At 45.4% G+C, this 23,173-nt stretch overlaps 1 protein-coding gene across 1 annotated transcript in view; it reads right to left on the bottom strand.

Moving 5' to 3' along the window:
• The window catches only part of nr2e3 (nuclear receptor subfamily 2, group E, member 3), a 7,055-nt gene extending 6,548 nt beyond the window's left edge, over nt 1–507 (bottom strand). Inside the window, exon 1 of the mRNA XM_055898891.1 lies at nt 1–507. This exon is cut by the window's left edge and continues 182 nt beyond it. The gene's annotated coding sequence lies outside the window, so the exon portion shown is untranslated.
• Nucleotides 508–23,173: the final 22,666 nt, after the last annotated feature.

Genomic DNA, 23,173 nt, shown 5'->3' with positions numbered 1-23,173 from the left:
GTTCTGATATTGTATCCCAATGCAACGACTAGTCTAGCTGCTGTGTGACGGTTCTTCCTTCAGCAGTGAGGTCACACCAATGGCCTCCCCTGACGTCTGGTACCTCGGCAATCAGCGATGATGTGGAAAAGTTAGTCAAAAGTGTCACTGCCAATCTATTGGAGTGCAGAAGTGTGCTGATGGATGGGTAGCTGTAACTGGCTCCTCGTGTCCGCAGTCAGACTGGCAGACGGCTGGTCAGTTCAGTTCCTCTTTAGTACAGATCAACTCCCCTTACGATCACCCAGTCACTGGATGTCCTGTATCCACGGTTGTCTCTCCTTCCTCTGTCCCTTGGTGATGGAGATACGATGGTCTCTCAGTCTCTCTCTCTCTCTCAGGTCCTGGATAGTCTCTTGGTCTCTGTAACAGTGGTGTGGATCTGCTGGACAATGGAAGTTAGTGAACACTGTGGGTTCCTCTGTCCTCCCCTCTTGTCCTGGAGCTGTGTGTGTGTGGGTCCTGACTGGTGGCTGCCCCTCTAAAGGGGAGACGGTGGAGACCGGTGGTGGGGGAAGGATTAGTCCACAGCGCTGTGTAAGCACATGCTGCTGATTACTCATCCTCTTAATCTTTACTGTTATGTTCATCCACTGGTCTGATCAATCAGTCACATTTCCAGGACTTAGAACAATGTGGGACAAGGTGGCCGGGGGGGTGGGGGGGGGGGGGGGGTCTTTATCATGTGGGTAAGAAGAAATATTGATGGAAATATTAGACGAGAAGAATAGAGAAAGTCACAGAGGGTCTCTCTCTTGTTCTCTCTCTTTCTCTCAATTCAGTTGAAAGGGCTTTATTGTCATGAGAAACATATGTTTACCTTGTCAAATCAAGTGAAATAGATAATAAACAAAAGTGAAATAAACAATAAATATTTTACAGTAAATATTACACTCTGCAATGTTTCGGAAGAATACAGGTATTTCCCAATGTCATATTATTTCAATATACAGTGTTTTAATGATGTGCAAATAGTTAAAGTACAAAAGGGAAAATAAATAAATATAAATATAGGTTGTATTTACAATGGTGTTTTGTTCTTCACTGGTTTTTTCTTGTGGTATTGTGATATTTCACCCAATAGATATGGGAGTTTATCAAAATTTGATTTGTTTTCAAATTCTTTGTGGATCTGTGTGTCACGCCCTGGCCTTATTATTCTTTGTTTTCTTTATTATTTTAGTTAGGTCAGGGTGTGACATGGGTAATGTTTATGTTTTGTTGGTTTTGGGTGTTTATTTGGTAAAGGGGTTATGGGGTGTAGTAGATGGTTTTGTGTTGAGTGTATATGTCTAGCGTTGTCTATGTAAGAACGTTAGTAGCCTGTATGTTTGTGCACAACGTTTGTAGCTTCACGGTCGTTTTGTTGTTTTGTTGTTTTGTTAAAGTGTTTTTGTGTCGTGTTCATCTTCGTGTTAAAATAAAAGAAGATGGCTCATTTTCCAACTGCTGCATTTTGGTCCGTTAATCCGCCACACGATCGTGACAGAATTACCCACCATTATAGGACCAAGCGGCATGGAAAGCGGCAACAGGACCTACCTACACAGGATTCATGGACATGGGAGGAGATACTGGATGGTAAGGGGCCGTGGGCTCAACCGGGAGAATATCGCCTTCCTCGTGAAGAGCTGGAGGCAGCTAAAGCTGAGAGGAGGCGATATGAGGAGGCAGCACGGAGACAAGGCTGGAAGCCCGTGAGTACAACCCAAAAATTTATTGGGGGGGGCCTTAAAGGGAGTGTGGCGAAGTCAGGTAGGAAACCTGCGCCTACTCCCTGTACTTACCGTGGAGAGCGAGAGTACGGGCAGACACCGTGTTACGCAGTAGAGCGCACGGTGTCTCCTGTACGAGTGCATAGCCCGGTTCGGTACATTTCAGCTCCACGTATCGGCCGGGCTAGACTGAGCGTTGAGCCGTATGTCATGAAGCCGGCCCAACGCATCTGGTCACCAGTGCGTCTCCTCGGGCCGGCGTACATGGCACCAGCCTTACGCATGGTGTCCCCGGTTCGCCTACATAGGCCGGTGCGGGTTATTCCACCTCCCCGCACTGGTCAGGCGACGGGGAGCATACAACCAGGTAAGGTTGGGCAGGCTCGGCGTTCAAGGGAGCCAGTACGCCTGCACGGTCCGGTATTTCCGGCGCCACCTCCCCGCCCCAACCCAGTACCACCAGTGCCTCCTCCACGCACTAGCTATATGGTGCGTGTCTCCAGCCCTTTACCACCAGTGTCTAAACCACGCACCAAGCCTCCTGTGTGTCCCCAGAGTCCTGTGCGTCCTGTTGCTGCTCCCCGCACTAGCCCTGAGATGCGTGTCCCCAGCCCGGTGCCACCAGTCCCGGCACCACGCACCAGGCCTACAGTGCGCCTCAGCCGGCAGGAGTCTGCCGTCTGCACAGCGTTGACTGAACTGCTCGTCTCCCCAGCGCCATCTGAGCCATCCGTCTCCCCAGCGCCATCTGAGCCATCCGTCTCCCCAGCGCCATCTGAGCCATCCGTCTGCAATGAGCCTGCAAAGCCGCCCGTCTGCCATGAGCCTGCAAAGCCGCCCGTCTGCCATGAGCCCACTGAGCCGTCCGCCAGACAGGAGCCGCTAGAGCCGCCAGCCAGACAGGAGCCGCTAGAGCCGTCCGTCAGACAGGATCTGCCAGAGCCGCCAACCAGACAGGATCTGCCAGAGCCGCCAACCAGACAGGATCTGCCAGAGCCGCCAACCAGACAGGATCTGCCAGAGCCGCCAACCAGACAGGATCTGCCAGAGCCGCCAACCAGACAGGAGCAGCCAGATCAGTCAGTCAGCCATGAACAGCCAGATCCGTCAGCTAGCCATGAGCAGCCAGATCCGTCAGCTAGCCATGAGCAGCCAGATCCGTCAGCTAGCCATGAGCAGCCAGATCCGTCAGCTAGCCATGAGCAGCCAGATCCGTCAGCTAGCCATGAGCAGCCAGATCCGTCAGCTAGCCATGAGCAGCCAGATCCGTCAGCTAGCCATGAGCAGCCAGATCCGTCAGCTAGCCATGAGCAGCCAGATCCGTCAGCTAGCCATGAGCAGCCAGATCCGTCAGCCAGCCATGAGCAGCCAGATCCGTCAGCCAGCCATGAGCAGCCAGATCCGTCAGCCAGCCATGAGCAGCCAGATCCGTCAGCCAGCCATGAGCAGCCAGATCCGTTAGCCAGCCATGAGCAGCCAGATCCGTTAGCCAGCCATGAGCAGCCAGATCTGTCAGCCAGCCATGGGCCGTCCCTCAGTCCGGAGCTGCAGTCCCTCAGTCCGGAGCTGCAGTCCCTCAGTCCGGAGCTGCAGTCCCTCAGTCCGGAGCTGCCCCTTACCCTGGTGCTGCCCCTTACCCTGGTGCTGCCCCTTACCCTGGTGCTGCCCCTTACCCTGGTGCTGCCCCTTACCCTGGTACTGCCCCTTATCCTGGTACTGCCCCTTATCCTGGTACTGCCCCTGACCCTGGTACTGCCCCTTACCCTGGTACTGGTCCTTAGTCCGGAGCTGTCCCTTAATCCGGAACTCCCCCTTAATGCAATGGGGTTAATGTGGAGGGGGGTCGTTTGGAGGAAGCCTAGGAGGTGGTTAGGTACTGTGGTGACGTGGGGACTACGACCAGAGCCGGAGCCGCCACCGTGGAGGGGAGCCCACCCAGACCCTCCCCTAGACTGTGTATGGTGCGCCCGGAGTTCGCGCCTCAAGGGGGGGGTTATGTCACGCCCTGGCCTTATTATTCTTTGTTTTCTTTATTATTTTAGTTAGGTCAGGGTGTGACATGGGTAATGTTTATGTTTTGTTGGTTTTGGGTGTTTATTTGGTAAAGGGGTTATGGGGTGTAGTAGATGGTTTTGTGTTGAGTGTATATGTCTAGCGTTGTCTATGTAAGAACGTTAGTAGCCTGTATGTTTGTGCACAACGTTTGTAGCTTCACGGTCGTTTTGTTGTTTTGTTGTTTTGTTAAAGTGTTTTTGTGTCGTGTTCATCTTCGTGTTAAAATAAAAGAAGATGGCTTATTTTCCAACTGCTGCATTTTGGTCCGTTAATCCGCCACACGATCGTGACACTGTGTAATCTGAGGAAAATATGTGTCTCTAATATGGTCATACATTTGGCAGGAGGTTAGGAAGTTCAGCTCAGTTTCCACCTCATTTTGTGGGCAGTGTGCACATAGCCTGTCTTCTCTTGAGAGCCAGGTCTGCCTACGGCGGCCTTTCTCAATAGCAAGGCTATGCTCACTGAGTCTGTACATAGTCAAAGCTTTCCTTAATTTTGAGTCAGTCACAGTGGTCAGGTATTCTGCCACTGTGTACTCTCTGTTTAGGGCCAAATAGCATTCTAGTTTGCTCAGTTTTTTTTGTAAATTCCTTCCACTGTGTCATGTAATTATCTTTTTGTTTTCTCATGATTTGCTTGGGTCTAATTGTGTTGCTGTCCTGGGGCTCTGTGGGGTCTGTTTGTCTTTGTGAACAGAGCCCCAGGACCGGCTTGCTTACGGGGCTCTTCTCCAGGTTAATTTCTCTGTAGATGATGGCTTTGTTATGTTAGGTTTGTAAATAGCTTCCTTTTAGGTGGTTGTAGAATTTAACGGATCTTTTCTGGATTTTGATAATTAGCAGGTATCGACCTAATTCTCTCTCTCTCTCTCTCTCTCTCTCTCTCTCTCTCTCTCTCTCTCTCTCTCTCTCTCTCTCTCTCTCTCTCTCTCTCTCTCTCTCTCTCTCTCTCTCTCTCTCTCTCTCTCTCTCTCTCTCTCTGTCTCTCTCTCTCTCTCTCTCTCTCTCTCTGTCCCCCTCTCTCTCGTCTGTCTATGAGGGTATCCATCAGTCAACAGTCCTCTACGATGTCTGCTCCTTTTTAAAGGGATGATTACATGGACTGGGAAGCACATTATTATGTTTGCCGGACCCATCAATTTGTATTGCCCTCGTCTCTCTCTATATACCCCCCCTGCCTCTGTATGAATTCCAGCTCAATTTCCCCCTGTATATTTGATCTATGTGATTGCTCTCCATTCAGTGTTTGCCAAGGTATCCAGCTGACCCATTATGTCCCATTTAGACTCTCTTTTGACAGACTGGAGAGATTGGAGATCGCCCTGGTCCAAAAGCGGTCTGGGGGGGTTGCAGAGGAGAATAATTGAATTTTAAATGACTAAATTATGTTTTGGGTTGGACTAATGTTGTCTGTCTAACAGTCAGTTAGTTGTGGGAGAGAAAAGGGGGCCCCATGCATTATTCAGTGGTAACCATGGTGAGTAGGGCCATATAGGATCATTACCCCGTCATTACACCTTAACCATACCTGGTATACTGTCCCAGTATCATAACCATACCTGGTCTACTGTCCCAGTATCATAACCATACCTGGTCTACTGTCCCAGTATCATAACCATACCTGGTCTACTGTCTCAGTATCATAACCATACCTGGTCTACTGTCTCGGTATCATAACCATACCTGGTATACTGTCCCAGTATCATAACCATACCTGGTCTACTGTCCCAGTATCATAACCATACCTGGTATACTGTCCCAGTATCATAACCATACCTGGTCTACTGTCTCAGTATCATAACCATACCTGGTATACTGTCCCAGTATCATACCTGGTCTACTGTCCCAGTATCATAACCATACCTCAGTATCATAACCATACCTGGTCTACTGTCCCAGTATCATAACCATACCTGGTATACTGTCCCAGTATCATAACCTTACCTGGTATACTGTCTCAGTATCATAACCATACCTGGTCTACTGTCCCAGTATCATAACCATACCTGGTCTACTGTCCCAGTATCATACCTGGTCTACTGTCCCAGTATCATAACCATACCTCAGTATCATAACCTTACCTGGTATACTGTCCCAGTATCATAACCATACCTCAGTATCATAACCATACCTGGTCTACTGTCCCAGTATCATAACCATACCTGGTCTACTGTCTCAGTATCATAACCATACCTGGTCTACTGTCTCAGTATCATAACCATACCTGGTATACTGTCTCAGTATCATAACCATACCTGGTATACTGTCCCAGTATCATAACCATACCTGGTCTACTGTCCCAGTATCATACCTGGTCTACTGTCCCAGTATCATAACCAGACCTCAGTATCATAACCTTACCTGGTATACTGTCCCAGTATCATAACCATACCTCAGTATCATAACCATACCTGGTCTACTGTCCCAGTATCATAACCATACCTGGTCAACTGTCTCAGTATCATAACCATACCTGGTCTACTGTCCCAGTATCATAACCATACCTGGTATACTGTCCCAGTATCATAACCATACCTGGTCTACTGTCCCAGTATCATAACCATACCTGGTCTACTGTCCCAGTATCATAACCATACCTGGTCTACTGTCTCAGTATCATAACCTTACCTGGTCTGCTGTCCCAGTATCATAACCATACCTGGTATACTGTCTCAGTATCATAACCATACCTGGTATACTGTCTCAGTATCATAACCATACCTGGTCTACTGTCCCAGTATCATAACCTTACCTGGTATACTGTCCCAGTATCATAACCATACCTGGTATACTGTCCCAGTATCATAACCATACCTGGTCTACTGTCCCAGTATCATAACCATACCTGGTCTACTGTCCCAGTATCATAACCATACCTCAGTATCATAACCATACCTGGTCTACTGTCCCAGTATCATAACCATACCTCAGTATCATAACCATACCTGGTCTACTGTCCCAGTATCATAACCATACCTGGTCTACTGTCCCAGTATCATAACCATACCTGGTCTACTGTCCCAGTATCATAACCATACCTCAGTATCATAACCATACCTGGTCTACTGTCCCAGTATCATAACCATACCTGGTCTACTGTCCCAGTATCATAACCATACCTGGTCTACTGTCCCAGTATCATAACCATACCTCAGTATCATAACCATACCTGGTCTACTGTCCCAGTATCATAACCATACCTGGTCTACTGTCCCAGTATCATAACCATACCTGGTCTACTGTCCCAGTATCATAACCATACCTCAGTATCATAACCATACCTGGTCTACTGTCCCAGTATCATAACCATACCTGGTCTACTGTCCCAGTATCATAACCATACCTGGTCTACTGTCCCAGTATCATAACCATACCTCAGTATCATAACCATACCTGGTCTACTGTCCCAGTATCATAACCATACCTGGTCTACTGTCCCAGTATCATAACCATACCTGGTCTACTGTCCCAGTATCATAACCATACCTCAGTATCATAACCATACCTGGTCTACTGTCCCAGTATCATAACCATACCTGGTCTACTGTCCCAGTATCATAACCATACCTGGTCTACTGTCCCAGTATCATAACCATACCTGGTCTACTGTCCCAGTATCATAACCATACCTCAGTATCATAACCATACCTGGTCTACTGTCCCAGTATCATACCTGGTCTACTGTCTCAGTATCATAACCATACCTGGTCTACTGTCCCAGTATCATAACCATACCTGGTCTACTGTCCCAGTATCATAACCATACCTGGTCTACTGTCCTAGTATCATAACCATACCTGGTCTACTGTCCCAGTATCATAACCATACCTCAGTATCATAACCATACCTGGTCTACTGTCCCAGTATCATAACCATACCTGGTCTACTGTCCCAGTATCATAACCATACCTGGTCTACTGTCCCAGTATCATAACCATACCTCAGTATCATAACCATACCTGGTCTACTGTCCCAGTATCATAACCATACCTGGTCTACTGTCCCAGTATCATAACCATACCTGGTCTACTGTCCCAGTATCATAACCATACCTCAGTATCATAACCATACCTGGTCTACTGTCCCAGTATCATAACCATACCTGGTCTACTGTCCCAGTATCATAACCATACCTGGTCTACTGTCCCAGTATCATAACCATACCTCAGTATCATAACCATACCTGGTCTACTGTCCCAGTATCATAACCATACCTGGTCTACTGTCCCAGTATCATAACCATACCTGGTCTACTGTCCCAGTATCATAACCATACCTCAGTATCATAACCATACCTGGTCTACTGTCCCAGTATCATAACCATACCTGGTCTACTGTCCCAGTATCATAACCATACCTGGTCTACTGTCCCAGTATCATAACCATACCTGGTCTACTGTCCCAGTATCATAACCATACCTCAGTATCATAACCATACCTGGTCTACTGTCCCAGTATCATACCTGGTCTACTGTCTCAGTATCATAACCATACCTGGTCTACTGTCCCAGTATCATAACCATACCTGGTCTACTGTCCCAGTATCATAACCATACCTGGTCTACTGTCCTAGTATCATAACCATACCTGGTCTACTGTCCCAGTATCATAACCATACCTGGACTACTGTCCCAGTATCATAACCATACCTGGTCTACTGTCTCAGTATCATAACCATACCTGGTCTACTGTCCCAGTATCATACCTGGTCTACTGTCTCAGTATCATAACCATACCTGGTCTACTGTCCCAGTATCATAACCTTACCTGGTATACTGTCTCAGTATCATAACCATACCTGGTCTACTGTCTCAGTATCATAACCATACCTCGTCTACTGTCCCAGTATCATAACCATACCTGGTATACTGTCCCAGTATCATAACCATACATCAGTATCATAACCATACCTGGTATACTGTCCCAGTATCATAACCATACCTGGTATACTGTCCCAGTATCATAACCATACCTGGTCTACTGTCCCAGTATCATAACCATACCTGGTCTACTGTCCCAGTATCATAACCATACCTGGTCTACTGTCCCAGTATCATAACCTTACCTGGTATACTGTCCCAGTATCATACCTGGTATACTGTCCCAGTATCATAACCATACCTGGTCTACTGTCCCAGTATCATAACCATACCTGGTCTACTGTCCCAGTATCTGAACCATACCTGGTCTACTGTCTCAGTATCATAACCATACCTGGTATACTGTCCCAGTATCATAACCATACCTGGTCTACTGTCCCAGTATCATAACCATACCTCAGTATCATAACCATACCTGGTATACTGTCCCAGTATCATAACCATACCTGGTATACTGTCCCAGTATCATAACCATACCTCAGTATCATAACCATACCTGGTCTACTGTCTCAGTATCATAACCATACCTGGTCTACTGTCTCAGTATCATAACCATACCTGGTATACTGTCCCAGTATCATAACCATACCTGGTATACTGTCCCAGTATCATAACCTTACCTGGTATACTGTCCCAGTATCATAACCATACCTGGTCTACTGTCCCAGTATCATAACCATACCTGGTCTACTGTCTCAGTATCATAACCATACCTGGTCTACTGTCTCAGTATCATAACCATACCTCAGTATCATAACCATACCTGGTATACTGTCCCAGTATCATAACCATACCTGGTATACTGTCTCAGTATCATAACCATACCTGGTCTACTGTCCCAGTATCATAACCATACCTGGTCTACTGTCCCAGTATCATAACCATACCTGGTATACTGTCTCAGTATCATAACCATACCTGGTATACTGTCTCAGTATCATAACCATACCTGGTCTACTGTCCCAGTATCATAACCTTACCTGGTATACTGTCCCAGTATCATAACCATACCTGGTATACTGTCCCAGTATCATAACCATACCTGGTCTACTGTCCCAGTATCATAACCATACCTGGTCTACTGTCCCAGTATCATAACCATACCTCAGTATCATAACCATACCTGGTCTACTGTCCCAGTATCATAACCATACCTCAGTATCATAACCATACCTGGTCTACTGTCCCAGTATCATAACCATACCTGGTCTACTGTCCCAGTATCATAACCATACCTGGTCTACTGTCCCAGTATCATAACCATACCTCAGTATCATAACCATACCTGGTCTACTGTCCCAGTATCATAACCATACCTGGTCTACTGTCCCAGTATCATAACCATACCTGGTCTACTGTCCCAGTATCATAACCATACCTCAGTATCATAACCATACCTGGTCTACTGTCCCAGTATCATAACCATACCTGGTCTACTGTCCCAGTATCATAACCATACCTGGTCTACTGTCCCAGTATCATAACCATACCTCAGTATCATAACCATACCTGGTCTACTGTCCCAGTATCATAACCATACCTGGTCTACTGTCCCAGTATCATAACCATACCTGGTCTACTGTCCCAGTATCATAACCATACCTCAGTATCATAACCATACCTGGTCTACTGTCCCAGTATCATAACCATACCTGGTCTACTGTCCCAGTATCATAACCATACCTGGTCTACTGTCCCAGTATCATAACCATACCTCAGTATCATAACCATACCTGGTCTACTGTCCCAGTATCATAACCATACCTGGTCTACTGTCCCAGTATCATAACCATACCTGGTCTACTGTCCCAGTATCATAACCATACCTGGTCTACTGTCCCAGTATCATAACCATACCTCAGTATCATAACCATACCTGGTCTACTGTCCCAGTATCATACCTGGTCTACTGTCTCAGTATCATAACCATACCTGGTCTACTGTCCCAGTATCATAACCATACCTGGTCTACTGTCCCAGTATCATAACCATACCTGGTCTACTGTCCTAGTATCATAACCATACCTGGTCTACTGTCCCAGTATCATAACCATACCTGGACTACTGTCCCAGTATCATAACCATACCTGGTCTACTGTCTCAGTATCATAACCATACCTGGTCTACTGTCCCAGTATCATACCTGGTCTACTGTCTCAGTATCATAACCATACCTGGTCTACTGTCCCAGTATCATAACCTTACCTGGTATACTGTCTCAGTATCATAACCATACCTGGTCTACTGTCTCAGTATCATAACCATACCTCGTCTACTGTCCCAGTATCATAACCATACCTGGTATACTGTCCCAGTATCATAACCATACCTCAGTATCATAACCATACCTGGTATACTGTCCCAGTATCATAACCATACCTGGTATACTGTCCCAGTATCATAACCATACCTGGTCTACTGTCCCAGTATCATAACCATACCTGGTCTACTGTCCCAGTATCATAACCATACCTGGTCTACTGTCCCAGTATCATAACCTTACCTGGTATACTGTCCCAGTATCATACCTGGTATACTGTCCCAGTATCATAACCATACCTGGTCTACTGTCCCAGTATCATAACCATACCTGGTCTACTGTCCCAGTATCTGAACCATACCTGGTCTACTGTCTCAGTATCATAACCATACCTGGTATACTGTCCCAGTATCATAACCATACCTGGTCTACTGTCCCAGTATCATAACCATACCTCAGTATCATAACCATACCTGGTATACTGTCCCAGTATCATAACCATACCTGGTATACTGTCCCAGTATCATAACCATACCTCAGTATCATAACCATACCTGGTCTACTGTCTCAGTATCATAACCATACCTGGTCTACTGTCTCAGTATCATAACCATACCTGGTATACTGTCCCAGTGTCATAACCATACCTGGTATACTGTCCCAGTATCATAACCTTACCTGGTATACTGTCCCAGTATCATAACCATACCTGGTCTACTGTCCCAGTATCATAACCATACCTGGTCTACTGTCTCAGTATCATAACCATACCTGGTCTACTGTCTCAGTATCATAACCATACCTCAGTATCATAACCATACCTGGTATACTGTCCCAGTATCATAACCATACCTGGTATACTGTCTCAGTATCATAACCATACCTGGTCTACTGTCCCAGTATCATAACCATACCTGGTCTACTGTCCCAGTATCATAACCATACCTGGTATACTGTCCCAGTATCATAACCATACCTGGTATACTGTCCCAGTATCATAACCTTACCTGGTCTACTGTCCCAGTATCATAACCATACCTCAGTATCATAACCATACCTGGTCTACTGTCCCAGTATCATAACCATACCTGGTATACTGTCCCAGTATCATAACCATACCTGGTAAACTGTCCCAGTATCATAACCATACCTGGTATACTGTCCCAGTATCATAACCTTACCTGGTATACTGTCCCAGTATCATAACCTTACCTGGTATACTGTCCCAGTATCATAACCTTACCTGGTATACTGTCCCAGTATCATAACCATACCTCAGTATCATAACCATACCTGGTATACTGTCCCAGTATCATAACCTTACCTGGTATACTGTCCCAGTATCATAACCTTACCTGGTATACTGTCCCAGTATCATAACCATACCTGGTATACTGTCCCAGTATCATAACCATACCTGGTCTACTGTCCCAGTATCATAACCATACCTGGTATACTGTCCCAGTATCATAACCATACCTGGTCTACTGTCTCAGTATCATAACCATACCTGGTCTACTGTCTCAGTATCATAACCATACCTCAGTATCATAACCATACCTGGTATACTGTCTCAGTATCATAACCATACCTCAGTATCATAACCAAACCTGGTCTACTGTCTCAGTATCATAACCATACCTGGTCTACTGTCTCAGTATCATAACCATACCTGGTCTACTGTCTCAGTATCATAACCATACCTGGTCTACTGTCCCAGTATCATAACCATACCTGGTCTACTGTCTCAGTATCATAACTATACCTGGTCTACTGTCCCAGTATCATAACCATACCTCAGTGTCATAACCATACCTCAGTATCATAACCATACCTGGTCTACTGTCTCAGTATCATAACTATACCTGGTCTACTGTCCCAGTATCATAACCATACCTCAGTGTCATAACCATACCTCAGTATCATAACCATACCTGGTCTACTGTCTCAGTATCATAACCATACCTGGTCTACTGTCCCAGTATCATACCTGGTATACTGTCTCAGTATCATAACCATACCTGGTCTACTGTCCCAGTATCATAACCATACCTGGTATACTGTCTCAGTATCATAACCATACCTGGTATACTGTCCCAGTATCATAACCATACCTGGTCTACTGTCCCAGTATCATAACCATACCTGGTCTACTGTCTCAGTATCATAACCATACCTGGTCTACTGTCTCAGTATCATAACCATACCTGGTCTACTGTCTCAGTATCATAACCATACCTGGTCTACTGTCTCAGTATCATAACCATACCTCAGTATCATAACCATACCTGGTCTACTGTCCCAGTATCATAACCATACCTCAGTGTCATAACCATACCTCAGTATCATAACCATACCTGGTATACTGTCCCAGTATCATAACCATACCTGGTATACTGTCCCAGTATCATAACCTTACCTGGTATACTGTCCCAGTATCATAACCATACCTGGTCTACTGTCCCAGTATCATAACCATACCTGGTCTACTGTCTCAGTATCATAACCATACCTGGTCTACTGTCTCAGTATCATAACCATACCTCAGTATCATAACCATACCTGGTATACTGTCCCAGTATCATAACCATACCTGGTATACTGTCTCAGTATCATAACCATACCTGGTCTACTGTCCCAGTATCATAACCATACCTGGTCTACTGTCCCAGTATCATAACCATACCTGGTATACTGTCTCAGTATCATAACCATACCTGGTATACTGTCTCAGTATCATAACCATACCTGGTCTACTGTCCCAGTATCATAACCTTACCTGGTATACTGTCCCAGTATCATAACCATACCTGGTATACTGTCCCAGTATCATAACCATACCTGGTCTACTGTCCCAGTATCATAACCATACCTGGTCTACTGTCCCAGTATCATAACCATACCTCAGTATCATAACCATACCTGGTCTACTGTCCCAGTATCATAACCATACCTCAGTATCATAACCATACCTGGTCTACTGTCCCAGTATCATAACCATACCTGGTCTACTGTCCCAGTATCATAACCATACCTGGTCTACTGTCCCAGTATCATAACCATACCTCAGTATCATAACCATACCTGGTCTACTGTCCCAGTATCATAACCATACCTGGTCTACTGTCCCAGTATCATAACCATACCTGGTCTACTGTCCCAGTATCATAACCATACCTCAGTATCATAACCATACCTGGTCTACTGTCCCAGTATCATAACCATACCTGGTCTACTGTCCCAGTATCATAACCATACCTGGTCTACTGTCCCAGTATCATAACCATACCTCAGTATCATAACCATACCTGGTCTACTGTCCCAGTATCATAACCATACCTGGTCTACTGTCCCAGTATCATAACCATACCTGGTCTACTGTCCCAGTATCATAACCATACCTCAGTATCATAACCATACCTGGTCTACTGTCCCAGTATCATAACCATACCTGGTCTACTGTCCCAGTATCATAACCATACCTGGTCTACTGTCCCAGTATCATAACCATACCTCAGTATCATAACCATACCTGGTCTACTGTCCCAGTATCATAACCATACCTGGTCTACTGTCCCAGTATCATAACCATACCTGGTCTACTGTCCCAGTATCATAACCATACCTGGTCTACTGTCCCAGTATCATAACCATACCTCAGTATCATAACCATACCTGGTCTACTGTCCCAGTATCATACCTGGTCTACTGTCTCAGTATCATAACCATACCTGGTCTACTGTCCCAGTATCATAACCATACCTGGTCTACTGTCCCAGTATCATAACCATACCTGGTCTACTGTCCTAGTATCATAACCATACCTGGTCTACTGTCCCAGTATCATAACCATACCTGGACTACTGTCCCAGTATCATAACCATACCTGGTCTACTGTCTCAGTATCATAACCATACCTGGTCTACTGTCCCAGTATCATACCTGGTCTACTGTCTCAGTATCATAACCATACCTGGTCTACTGTCCCAGTATCATAACCTTACCTGGTATACTGTCTCAGTATCATAACCATACCTGGTCTACTGTCTCAGTATCATAACCATACCTCGTCTACTGTCCCAGTATCATAACCATACCTGGTATACTGTCCCAGTATCATAACCATACCTCAGTATCATAACCATACCTGGTATACTGTCCCAGTATCATAACCATACCTGGTATACTGTCCCAGTATCATAACCATACCTGGTCTACTGTCCCAGTATCATAACCATACCTGGTCTACTGTCCCAGTATCATAACCATACCTGGTCTACTGTCCCAGTATCATAACCTTACCTGGTATACTGTCCCAGTATCATACCTGGTATACTGTCCCAGTATCATAACCATACCTGGTCTACTGTCCCAGTATCATAACCATACCTGGTCTACTGTCCCAGTATCTGAACCATACCTGGTCTACTGTCTCAGTATCATAACCATACCTGGTATACTGTCCCAGTATCATAACCATACCTGGTCTACTGTCCCAGTATCATAACCATACCTCAGTATCATAACCATACCTGGTATACTGTCCCAGTATCATAACCATACCTGGTATACTGTCCCAGTATCATAACCATACCTCAGTATCATAACCATACCTGGTCTACTGTCTCAGTATCATAACCATACCTGGTCTACTGTCTCAGTATCATAACCATACCTGGTATACTGTCCCAGTGTCATAACCATACCTGGTATACTGTCCCAGTATCATAACCTTACCTGGTATACTGTCCCAGTATCATAACCATACCTGGTCTACTGTCCCAGTATCATAACCATACCTGGTCTACTGTCTCAGTATCATAACCATACCTGGTCTACTGTCTCAGTATCATAACCATACCTCAGTATCATAACCATACCTGGTATACTGTCCCAGTATCATAACCATACCTGGTATACTGTCTCAGTATCATAACCATACCTGGTCTACTGTCCCAGTATCATAACCATACCTGGTCTACTGTCCCAGTATCATAACCATACCTGGTATACTGTCCCAGTATCATAACCATACCTGGTATACTGTCCCAGTATCATAACCTTACCTGGTCTACTGTCCCAGTATCATAACCATACCTCAGTATCATAACCATACCTGGTCTACTGTCCCAGTATCATAACCATACCTGGTATACTGTCCCAGTATCATAACCATACCTGGTAAACTGTCCCAGTATCATAACCATACCTGGTATACTGTCCCAGTATCATAACCTTACCTGGTATACTGTCCCAGTATCATAACCTTACCTGGTATACTGTCCCAGTATCATAACCTTACCTGGTATACTGTCCCAGTATCATAACCATACCTCAGTATCATAACCATACCTGGTATACTGTCCCAGTATCATAACCTTACCTGGTATACTGTCCCAGTATCATAACCTTACCTGGTATACTGTCCCAGTATCATAACCATACCTGGTATACTGTCCCAGTATCATAACCATACCTGGTCTACTGTCCCAGTATCATAACCATACCTGGTATACTGTCCCAGTATCATAACCATACCTGGTCTACTGTCTCAGTATCATAACCATACCTGGTCTACTGTCTCAGTATCATAACCATACCTCAGTATCATAACCATACCTGGTATACTGTCTCAGTATCATAACCATACCTCAGTATCATAACCAAACCTGGTCTACTGTCTCAGTATCATAACCATACCTGGTCTACTGTCTCAGTATCATAACCATACCTGGTCTACTGTCTCAGTATCATAACCATACCTGGTCTACTGTCCCAGTATCATAACCATACCTGGTCTACTGTCTCAGTATCATAACTATACCTGGTCTACTGTCCCAGTATCATAACCATACCTCAGTGTCATAACCATACCTCAGTATCATAACCATACCTGGTCTACTGTCCCAGTATCATAACCATACCTGGTCTACTGTCTCAGTATCATAACCATACCTGGTCTACTGTCCCAGTATCATACCTGGTATACTGTCTCAGTATCATAACCATACCTGGTCTACTGTCCCAGTATCATAACCATACCTGGTATACTGTCTCAGTATCATAACCATACCTGGTATACTGTCCCAGTATCATAACCATACCTGGTCTACTGTCCCAGTATCATAACCATACCTGGTCTACTGTCTCAGTATCATAACCATACCTGGTCTACTGTCTCAGTATCATAACCATACCTGGTCTACTGTCTCAGTATCATAACCATACCTGGTCTACTGTCTCAGTATCATAACCATACCTCAGTATCATAACCATACCTGGTCTACTGTCCCAGTATCATAACCATACCTCAGTGTCATAACCATACCTCAGTATCATAACCATACCTGGTATACTGTCCCAGTATCATAACCATACCTGGTCTACTGTCCCAGTATCATAACCATACCTGGTCTACTGTCCCAGTATCATAACCATACCTGGTCTACTGTCTCAGTATCATAACCATACCTGGTCTACTGTCCCAGTATCATACCTGGTATACTGTCTCAGTATCATAACCATACCTGGTCTACTGTCCCAGTATCATAACCATACCTGGTATACTGTCTCAGTATCATAACCATACCTGGTATACTGTCTCAGTATCATAACCATACCTGGTCTACTGTCCCAGTATCATACCTGGTCTACTGTCCCAGTATCATACCTGGTCTACTGTCCCAGTATCATAACCATACCTGGTCTACTGTCTCAGTATCATAACCATACCTGGTCTACTGTCTCAGTATCATAACCATACCTGGTCTACTGTCCCAGTATCATAACCATACCTGGTATACTGTTCCAGTATCATAACCATACCTGGTCTACTGTCCCAGTATCATAACCATACCTGGTATACTGTCCCAGTATCACAACCATACCTGGACTACTGTCTCAGTATCATAACCATACCTCAGTATCATAACCATACCTGGTCTACTGTCCCAGTATCATAACCATACCTGGTCTACTGTCCCAGTATCATAACCATACCTGGTCTACTGTCTCAGTATCATAACCATACCTGGTCTACTGTCCCAGTATCATAACCATACCTGGTCTACTGTCTCAGTATCATAACCATACCTGGTCTACTGTCTCAGTATCATAACCATACCTGGTATACTGTCCCAGTATCATAACCATACCTGGTCTACTGTCTCAGTATCATAACCATACCTGGTCTACTGTCTCAGTATCATAACCATACCTCAGTATCATAACCATACCTGGTCTACTGTCCCAGTATCATAACCATACCTCAGTGTCATAACCATACCTCAGTATCATAACCATACCTGGTATACTGTCCCAGTATCATAACCATACCTGGTCTACTGTCCCAGTATCATAACCATACCTGGTCTACTGTCCCAGTATCATAACCATACCTGGTCTACTGTCTCAGTATCATAACCATACCTGGTCTACTGTCCCAGTATCATACCTGGTATACTGTCTCAGTATCATAACCATACCTGGTCTACTGTCCCAGTATCATAACCATACCTGGTATACTGTCTCAGTATCATAACCATACCTGGTATACTGTCTCAGTATCATAACCATACCTGGTCTACTGTCCCAGTATCATACCTGGTCTACTGTCCCAGTATCATACCTGGTCTACTGTCCCAGTATCATAACCATACCTGGTCTACTGTCTCAGTATCATAACCATACCTGGTCTACTGTCTCAGTATCATAACCATACCTGGTCTACTGTCCCAGTATCATAACCATACCTGGTATACTGTTCCAGTATCATAACCATACCTGGTCTACTGTCCCAGTATCATAACCATACCTGGTATACTGTCCCAGTATCACAACCATACCTGGTCTACTGTCTCAGTATCATAACCATACCTCAGTATCATAACCATACCTGGTCTACTGTCCCAGTATCATAACCATACCTGGTCTACTGTCCCAGTATCATAACCATACCTGGTCTACTGTCTCAGTATCATAACCATACCTGGTCTACTGTCCCAGTATCATAACCATACCTGGTCTACTGTCTCAGTATCATAACCATACCTGGTCTACTGTCTCAGTATCATAACCATACCTGGTATACTGTCCCAGTATCATAACCATACCTGGTCTACTGTCTCAGTATCATAACCATACCTGGTCTACTGTCTCAGTATCATAACCATACCTCAGTATCATAACCATACCTGGTCTACTGTCCCAGTATCATAACCATACCTCAGTATCATAACCATACCTGGTCTACTGTCCCAGTATCATAACCATACCCCAGTATCATAACCATACCTGGTCTACTGTCTCAGTATCATAACCATACCTGGTCTACTGTCTCAGTATCATAACCATACCTCAGTGTCATAACCATACCTCAGTATCATAACCATACCTGGTATACTGTCCCAGTATCATAACCATACCTGGTCTACTGTCTCAGTATCATAACTATACCTGGTCTACTGTCCCAGTATCATAACCATACCTCAGTGTCATAACCATACCTCAGTATCATAACCATACCTGGTATACTGTCCCAGTATCATAACCATACCTGGTATACTGTCCCAGTATCATAACCATACCTGGTATACTGTCCCAGTATCATAACCTTACCTGGTCTACTGTCCCAGTATCATAACCATACCTCAGTATCATAACCTTACCTGGTCTACTGTCCCAGTATCATAACCATACCTCAGTATCATAACCTTACCTGGTATACTGTCCCAGTATCATAACCATACCTGGTCTACTGTCTCAGTATCATAACCATACCTGGTCTACTGTCCCAGTATCATAACCATACCTGGTCTACTGTCTCAGTATCATAACCATACCTGGTATACTGTCCCAGTATCATAACCTTACCTGGTCTACTGTCCCAGTATCATAACCATACCTCAGTATCATAACCTTACCTGGTCTACTGTCCCAGTATCATAACCATACCTCAGTATCATAACCTTACCTGGTATACTGTCCCAGTATCATAACCATACCTGGTCTACTGTCCCAGTATCATAACCATACCTGGTCTACTGTCCCAGTATCATAACCATACCTCAGTATCATAACCATACCTGGTATACTGTCCCAGTATCATAACCTTACCTGGTATACTGTCCCAGTATCATAACCATACCTGGTATACTGTCCCAGTATCATAACCTTACCTGGTATAGGTATAAGCTAATCAAGGGCATGATGATTAGCAGATTAGTTGAATCAAGTGTTGTTGTGCAGAACTAGAAGACAAATGTGTAACTGTGGAAAACACGTTAGGAAATAATACTTGAGAGGGTCAAATATAAGCTTCAATAGGAACGACGCCTGAAGTCAACAGTTGTATGATAGATGCAGAATGATTTTTCATATCTGGAGTCGCCAGTCAGACTGAGTCCTGGCCCCATCACAACTTTCACCTGGTGACACCAGTCAGACTGAGTCCTGGCCCCATCACAACTTTCCCCTGGTGACACCAGTCAGACTGAGTCCTGGTACCATCACAACTTTCACCTGGTGACACCAGTCAGACTGATTCCTGGCGCCATCACAACTTTCCCCTGGTGACACCAGTCAGACTGAGTCCTGGCCCCATCACAACTTTCCCCTGGTGACACCAGTCAGACTGAGTCCTGGCCCCATCACAACTTTCCCCTGGTGACACCAGTCAGACTGATTCCTGGCGCCATCACAACTTTCTGGTGACACCAGTCAGACTGAGTCCTGGTACCATCACAACTTTCCCCTGGTGACACCAGTCAGACTGAGTCCTGGTACCATCACAACTTTCACCTGGTGACACCAGTCAGACTGAGTCCTGGCGCCATCACAACTTTCCCCTGGTGACACCAGTCAGACTGAGTCCTGGTGCCATCACAACTTTCCCCTGGTGACACCAGTCAGACTGAGTCCTGGCCCCATCACAACTTTCCCCTGGTGACACCAGTCAGACTGATTCCTGGCGCCATCACAACTTTCTGGTGACACCAGTCAGACTGAGTCCTGGCCCCATCACAACTTTCCCCTGGTGACACCAGTCAGACTGAGTCCTGGTACCATCACAACTTTCCCCTGGTGACACCAGTCAGACTGAGTCCTGGTACCATCACAACTTTCACCTGGTGACACCAGTCAGACTGAGTCCTGGTACCATCACAACTTTCCCCTGGTGACACCAGTCAGACTGAGTCCTGGCGCCATCACAACTTTCCCCTGGTGACACCAGTCAGACTGAGTCCTGGCCCCATCACAACTTTCCCCTGGTGACACCAGTCAGACTGAGTCCTGGCCCCATCACAACTTTCACCTGGTGACACCAGTCAGACTGATTCCTGGCGCCATCACAACTTTCTGGTGACACCAGTCAGACTGAGTCCTGGTACCATCACAACTTTCCCCTGGTGACACCAGTCAGACTGAGTCCTGGTACCATCACAACTTTCACCTGGTGACACCAGTCAGACTGAGTCCTGGTACCATCACAACTTTCACCTGGTGACACCAGTCAGACTGAGTCCTGGCGCCATCACAACTTTCCCCTGGTGACACCAGTCAGACTGAGTCCTGGTGCCATCACAACTTTCCCCTGGTGACACCAGTCAGACTGAGTCCTGGCCCCATCACAACTTTCCCCTGGTGACACCAGTCAGACTGATTCCTGGCGCCATCACAACTTTCTGGTGACACCAGTCAGACTGAGTCCTGGCCCCATCACAACTTTCCCCTGGTGACACCAGTCAGACTGAGTCCTGGTACCATCACAACTTTCCCCTGGTGACACCAGTCAGACTGAGTCCTGGTACCATCACAACTTTCACCTGGTGACACCAGTCAGACTGAGTCCTGGTACCATCACAACTTTCACCTGGTGACACCAGTCAGACTGAGTCCTGGCGCCATCACAACTTTCCCCTGGTGACACCAGTCAGACTGAGTCCTGGCCCCATCACAACTTTCCCCTGGTGACACCAGTCAGGCTGAGTCCTGGCCCCATCACAACTTTCACCTGGTGACACCAGTCAGACTGAGTCCTGGCGCCATCACAACTTTCCCCTGGTGACACCAGTCAGACTGAGTCGTGGTGCCAACTTTCTGGTGATTTCATCAGTTGTTGTTATCTCATACAGTTGACTGGTCTCAGTGAATCATGTTAATCTGGACATGACGCTCACTACAATATGGCCACGCTTGCAGTTTCTCTCTTTTCTGCTACTTGGCACATAAATGACATCAGACAAGACATCTGTCTTCTACAAGGATTTCATTTGTTTGTTTGTTGCTTTGTTGTTCTGTTTTTGTTGCTGATTATTCACTTTGTTGTTACAAACAACAATATTTACTGTATGATTCAGACACAAACACAAACAAATGTTTTTATTAACACTTTTTATTTTTTGTAAATGTTTCACTTTAGTCGTCTAAGTATCTGATCGGTGATATGATTCAGAGTTGCTCCTGTTCTGATCCCACAGAGCAGCAAGGAGCTACAACACAAGCCACCTGTTGAGGCTGAAGGGACGCCACAACACAGGTCACATTCAATATCTTCTAATCAATCAATCAATCAAACAAACTTTATTATTAAAACACATTCATTTTTTTGTCAATTTGGTGTGAAATTAACAATAGATAGAATTGATGAGGTGTGCAGTATGCTACAGGCTAATGTAGCTGCTGTACAGGCTAATGTAGCTGCTGTACAGGCTACTGTAGCTGCTGTACAGGCTAATGTAGCAGCTGTACAGGCTAATGTAGCTGCTGTACAGGCTAATGTAGCAGCTGTACAGGCTACTGTAGCTGCTGTACAGGCTAATGTAGCAGCTGTACAGGCTAATGTAGCTGCTGTACAGGCTAATGTAGCAGCTGTACAGGCTAATGTAGCTGCTGTACAGGCTAATGTAGCTGCTGTACAGGTTAATGTAGCTGCTGTACAGGCTAATGTAGCTGCTGTACAGGCTAATGTAGCTGCTGTACTCTACTCATCCCATCCTCGCCCCATTTCCCACACAGTATTACAGAGGTATGCAGTCCATCCTGAAGAACTGAACAGAATTGAGGGGGAACTTGCTACAGGATAATTCATCTCAGTGTCGTCACTGTGGGGCCCCGTTATCCACACTGTAGCCTGAAGCCTCTTCCACCATAAGCACTCTGTTTACGTTGCACCGGATGTCATTCATTTCAGTGGGGAACATCCACACTGGAGTGGAATAAGCA

The sequence above is a fragment of the Salvelinus fontinalis genome, chromosome 35 (assembly GCF_029448725.1).
Source record: "Salvelinus fontinalis isolate EN_2023a chromosome 35, ASM2944872v1, whole genome shotgun sequence".
NCBI lineage: Eukaryota > Metazoa > Chordata > Actinopteri > Salmoniformes > Salmonidae > Salvelinus > Salvelinus fontinalis.
Note: the sequence above shows the minus strand (reverse complement) of the source record. Positions and strands in the feature narration are given on the sequence as shown.